At 52.2% G+C, this 6,033-nt stretch overlaps 1 long non-coding RNA gene across 1 annotated transcript; it reads left to right on the top strand.

The window, feature by feature from the left end:
* The first annotated feature begins 219 nt into the window (after window positions 1-219).
* LOC123368237 lies at window positions 220-5,724 on the top strand. The gene is made up of 3 exons (XR_006578721.1): window positions 220-300; window positions 4,969-5,114; window positions 5,357-5,724. It is a non-coding gene; the product is annotated as an uncharacterized LOC123368237 (long non-coding RNA).
* Window positions 5,725-6,033: the final 309 nt, after the last annotated feature.

The following is a 6,033-nucleotide window of genomic DNA, read 5'->3' on the forward strand; positions in this document are numbered from 1 at the left end:
GCCTGCCAGGGAAAGGTGGGTGTGGCAGTGACTTCACAAAGGCCTTTGGCAGGAACTCAGCCTATTGGGCAAAGATGATGAGGCGTCTGTGACCTCACAGAGCTCCCTTGCCAACGGCCAGGCAGGACAGGGATGCGGGGCAGGGGGAACCTCGGAGAGCCCTGTAGCCTTGCTGCAGCAAGCCTCCAGCTCGCGGTCTCTCACTGAGGACCAAGAGACGTTGGTGTGAAGGATATTCAGTGCGTGTGTTTTTCATTCCCGTTTGGATTTGTTTCAAAGACGTTGTCATCTGTGTAGAAGGTAAGAAAAAATATAGGCTCTAGATATAGATACAAGATAGGGGACTCTATCCTAGCAGATTCACAGGCATCACCACCCTCCTAGGGAAAAAGTTTTTCCTGATATCCAAGCCTTCCACACTGCAACTTGAGAGCATTGCTCCTTGTTCTGTCATCTGCCAGCTCTAAGATTTCATGAGAATCAATCTTTCATTAGGAAAATAATTCAAAAATGCAAATACAAAACACTTTGAGTGAAATCAACCCCTCCTGATCTTTCGTGTCTGGGGTGCGGGCCTTGGGGGCCAGACTGAGACCCTCAGGGGCTAGTAGCACCCAGGAAGGCAGTAAAATAATTCCAGTTCTCTTAGCATCCAGGCCTCCCTAATCCAAGGAACAGCTGAGGGCTGCGGGAGACAGAGGGGTGCTGAGAATGTCTAACTCATGACTGACAATACAGAGATGTGTTATTGGCTTTGGTTGGGGGACAAGTAACAAATCCGTTGGGATTCTTGCCCCGAACAACAATCACCCATTGTCCCTTAGAGCACGAGGGCCCTAACGCACCTGACTTGCTCAATCTCTCCCCTGCTAGGGCTGAGAGAACTTTCTCCATCCCCCAGGATACCGAGGGAAAGAGAAAAGAAGTGACCTCTCTTTGGTCACACAGCAAGGTCATGGCAGAGCTAGAAAGAGAAGCATAAGAAAGAAGTTGTATCAAAATGTTTTGCATTTCAAACTGACAGATTTCTTAAACAAAGGCAATTTGATGTGTGGTTCGTGAACTGAAATGATACATTCTTGTCTCCACATGTTTCTAGATTGATGATCCAGTAGATCTATCCCCTAGTTTTTATCCCTAGATGGAGGGAGGAAAACAAGTTTGCCTGTTTTGTTAATTCCCAATGGCTTTCTTGAATTTCAACAAACTAGTCAGTTTGAATAAATTGAAAGGAAGACAATATTTTCTGCACCTTTACTGCTGCCCAAAGCTGGGTTAGCATTTCAGCTAGCTTTGCTTCCGGGGCCTTAGCTATCACATCAGTGGTGCGACTGTCTGAAAAGCTTGGCAGTCAACATGTTCTACTGAATGTTATTTTTTCTCTTCTATTTAAATTATTTAAAAGATTGTCATAAATTGGGCCCTTATCAGAGGTTGTCAATTTCCAATGTAATGATGACAGTGAGGGAGACTAGCCACTGGAAGAAATTACCCAGGGGAGAGGTGGAGTCTCTGTTTCCTGGTGTCCTACCATCATAACTGGTTGGGAAGGTGCCTTTTAGTGAATTACAAGCAATTGGGCTTAATTGGGTGCTAAGAGTGTGAAATTTCATAGCCCATGAAACAGAGGCCACATTAGGAGACTGAATTGTTTCACAACAATTGTTTCACAGCCTCTATGAAAAACTCAGTGTGGGGTGCGGAACAGACTCTGCTGTTTTACTGGGTAGCCTGCTTGCTCTCCAGAATCAATAATGAGCAAGTGGGGTGATCCGGGGTGCAGCTCAAACATCCAACTGGGCTGGCCAGGGGCAGACATCAGGCCTGCCAGGGAAAGGTGGGTGTGGCAGTGACTTCACAAAAGCTTTTGGCAGGAACTCAGCCCATTGAGCAAAGACAATTAGTTGGGAATTGGTCCTGCTTTGAGCAGGGGGTTGGACTACATACCTCCTGAGGTCCCTTCCAACCCTGATAGTCTATGATTCTATGAGTGAGGCGTCTGTGACCTCACAGAGCTCCCTTGCCAACAGCAAGGCAGGACAGGGATGCGGGGCAGGGGGAACCTCGCAGAGCCCTGGAGCCTTGCTGCAGCAAGCCTCCGTCTTCGCTTTACCAGAAAAAGGTTATGAGCAGACAATGGCTGGAAGCTGAAGCTAGACCAATACACATTGGAAATAAGGCGAGGAGCATTTTTACCCTCAGAGTTTGGAGCAATTCACTGAGGGTTGTGCTGGATTTTCCACAACTGGCCTCTTTTAAAATCAAGCTTGGGTGTTTTACTAAAAAATCTGCTCTAATTCCTATGGGAATTATTTTGAGGCACATTCTATGGCCGAAGTGAAAGAGAAAGTCAGACGACAGTGGTTTCCTCTGGGCTTGGAATTAATCTGTGACTCGCTGGGGGCGTTTGGAATGTGGCCATTTTGCTTCCCTCTTCCTCCTTCCCTCTTGTCCCTTCTTCTCAATTGGAAAACGGGCCACCAGAAAAGCCTGATTTCCACCCTGTGCCCCTTCCATTCGTGCTGTAAGCTGAAGGGCATTGTGACTTGAGAGTGAATTCAGCCAGTCAGTGCTAACTCTCCACAGGTGATTTGCATAAGTCAGTAAAGGAACCTGCAGGTTTCCGTGGGAGCGATGCCCAAAGCAGGGCTCAGGCTTCAGGTTTATGCTCAGGGTTAGTGGAGTCAGGGAGCGACAGGTGGCCGAGTTCCCTCTGGTGTCACAATGTTACTGCTCAGGTCAGGGGCGGCTCTAGGTTTTTGGCCGCCCCAAGCAGTCATGCCCGGGAGGCACCCCCGAGCCGCGGGAGCAGCGGACCTCCCGCGGTCATGACTGCAGAGGGTCCGCTGGTCGCGCGGCTCAGCTGGACCTCCCGCAGCTGCGGGCGGTTCGCAGGTCCGGCAGCTCCGGTTGAGCTGCCGCAGTCATGCCTGCGGGAGGTCCAGCCGAGCCGCGGGACCAGCGTCCCCTCCGCAGTCATGCCTGCGGCAGGTCCGCTGCTCCCGGGGCTCCGGTGGACCTCCCGCAGGCATGACTGCGGCAGGTCCGCCGGCCCAGCCTGCCGCCCCCCCGGGAAAGGGCCGCCCCAGGCGGGTGCTTGCCCCGCTGGGCTCTGGAGCCGGCCCTGGCTCAGGTTCCTCTGCCTGCTGCACCACCTGGGCAGTGACTGTCAAGGGGAAGGTTTTGTGGATTTGAAACTTGGAAACCAGGAAGCGCAGGAGAGGACTGGCTTAGAAAGTTTGGCAGTAAAATGTAGGTTTTGTGGCAATATCCTGTGCAATTGCTACTGGATCCGGGAGGGAGACAGCATTCCTGCCCCTCCCACCACCTCTTAGCTGGGCCTACATAAAAGAGACTAGCTAGAGTTTTGCACACTTGTTTGTTTGAGACTGAGCAAATAAGGCCCAACAGATTACTGCTAGGGTGAATTTTGCTGCCTCCTCTCCTTGACTAGAATACAAGCAGTTTCTGATTCTCTCAGATGAAGTAGTTCTTCTAAAATCAAGGGCAAGACCAATCAGTGGCTTTTTCACAACCCCCCCCCCCCGAGATTTTTTTTATTTAAACTGGGTTTTTTAAATTTATATTGAAAAAGGTTTTTTTTTTAAACTTATCCAGTATAAAATTTGAAATGATGACAAGTGATGTTAAGGCCTCTAGTTGCTCCAGCCTATTAAAGTAATTTAAATAACTACATATATGAAGAAGTCCATGTTTGCTGCCAAGTGTCAGAGGAAGTCAAAGCACTGAACTGTTGGAAGTCATTGCCTAAGAACCTGGGGGTCCAGAAGTTATTGAAACACTCAGCCAGATTTTGGCAGCACTAGCCTCTTCTGCGGGTGCAGAAAGAATATTTTCTTCATTCCAGTTGATGCAGCTACTTCATTCAAATGTAAGAAACTGATTGGGAGTTAGAAAAGGATGAAGGCTTCTTTTCCTCTTGTAATATATGAATAAAGGCTAGAGAGGAGGAGGTGTGAGCTACTACTTCTAAAATCTGGAAGGATGTTATGAGCAGGAACAATCAGTTCAGTGCACAAACTAGAGATACTTCTTTACCTCAGTTTGTTTGAAATGAAAACAAATGGTTCAGTCAACCTTTTTGTTTTTCTGTATCCTGCAAAACCAGCAAGTCAACATGTTTGAATGGATCCCTATTCCTAGTATAATAGAAGACTAGGGTTGGAACAGAACTCAGGAGGTATCTAGTCCAACCCCTTGCTGCAGGCAGGACCAACCCCAACTTCATCATCCCAGCCAGGGCTTTGTCAAGCTGACCTTTAAAAACTTGTAAGGATGGAGATTCCACCACCTCCCTAGGGAACCCATTCCAGGGCTTCACCACCCTCCTAGTGAACTAGTGTTTCCTAATAGCCAAGCTAAGCCTTCCACAGTGCAACTTGAGACCATTGCTCCGTGTTCTGTCATCGGCCACCACTAAGAATTTCATGAGAATCAATCCCTCATTAGGAAAATCACTCAAAAATACAACTACAAAACATTTGGAATGAAATCAATCCACCCTGACCTGTAGTGTCTGGGGGTGTGGGCCTCTGAGGCTAGACTGAGACCCTCATTGGCTAGAACCACCCAGTGAGCCAGTAACAGTATCCACTCCTGTTACCGTCCAAGCCACCGCAGTCCAAGGAACAGCTGAGGGCTGCGGGAGACAGAGGGGTGCTGAGAAGGTCTAACTCATGACTGCCAACCCAGAGATGTGTTATTGGCTTTGGATGGGGGACAAGGAGCAAATCCGTCAGTCAGAACAACAGGTCCCACTCGGAGCCAGGGAGACTGGGAATCGAGTCCTGCTGGCACTGCCAGCTCTGGCTTTCTGGAGGAGGAGGAAGATCCCAGCTCCCCTAGCTGACCCTGAGGCACCTTCTGGGCCCAAATGGAGGTAGCCCCGGGTACAGCTATGGAGTGTCCCAGGAGCGTTCCGCTAGTGGCATTGTATTGTTTTCACAGCCAGTTTCGATCGCTGGTGTCTACCCCTTGCCCTGCTGGCAGGGCATTGAGCGGCACCCGTTTCCGGCCACCTGGGTGCGGAGAGCGAGGAGGGTGAAGGGAGGAGCAACCCCGAGCATCTGTCATTCAGCTCCATCTGATCTAGAGTAAGTAAGTGGAGTTCTCCAGAGCCATCCCCCGTGTGGTGGGAATATCCCACCACTGGGGCTCCCAGCCCGTCCCTTGTCAGGGTTTGTTCCCCAGGTGGAGGGTTCCTGTGCCCTGGGGTGGGATGTGTCGGGAGGAAAAATTGCCTCAGCAGAGGGGAGGTGGGCAGGGGAGCAGGCAGGCTCGTTAATGAGAGGCTGCTTTGAAGCCAGACTCATGGCTGCTCCCCACTCCGTTCCAGGATGGAGCGAATAAGGCGGATGCTGAGGAGGAAGGCCGGGCACATGGCTCCAGAGCCGGCAGCAAACATCAGACAGCCTGCCCAGGAGGAGAGCGGCCCCTCTGTCCCCGCGGGTGGGGAAGAGGCTCGTGGCCAGCGGAAAGGGAGGAGCTGCTTCGCCTGCTGGAGGAGGCAGAAGACAGCAGCTCCTCTAGCTGACCCGGAGGCACCTTCTGGGCCGAAAAGGAAGTGGCCCCGGGTTCGGCTGTGGAGCAGAGAGCCAGGGGAGGGCAGGAGCCGGGGACGGCAGCTCTGGGGCTTCCACTGCAGGAAGCCAAGGAGCCAGGAGCTGCGCCCCAGGGCCCAGCAGGAGCCGCCAACCACTGTGGCAGCTGAGGGGCCTCCCGCCGGCCCCAGCCTGGCCCCGGAGGAAACTCCCGCCAGCCCCAGCCTGGCGACTCAGAAGCCTCCCGCCGGTCCCACCTTGGCGACTCAGAAGCCTCCCGCCAGTCCCAGCCTGACGACTCAGAAGCCTCCCGCCAGCCCCAGCCTGGCGACTCAGAAGCCTCCCGCCAGCCCCAGCCTGGCGACTCAGAAGCCTCCCGCCAGCCCCAGCCTGGCCCCGGAGGAAACTCCCGCCGGTCCTACCTTGGCGACTCAGAAGCCTCCCACCGGCCCCAGCCTGGCAACTCAGAAGC

The sequence above is a fragment of the Mauremys mutica genome, chromosome 4, assembly GCF_020497125.1.
Source record: "Mauremys mutica isolate MM-2020 ecotype Southern chromosome 4, ASM2049712v1, whole genome shotgun sequence".
Lineage (NCBI taxonomy): Eukaryota > Metazoa > Chordata > Testudines > Geoemydidae > Mauremys > Mauremys mutica.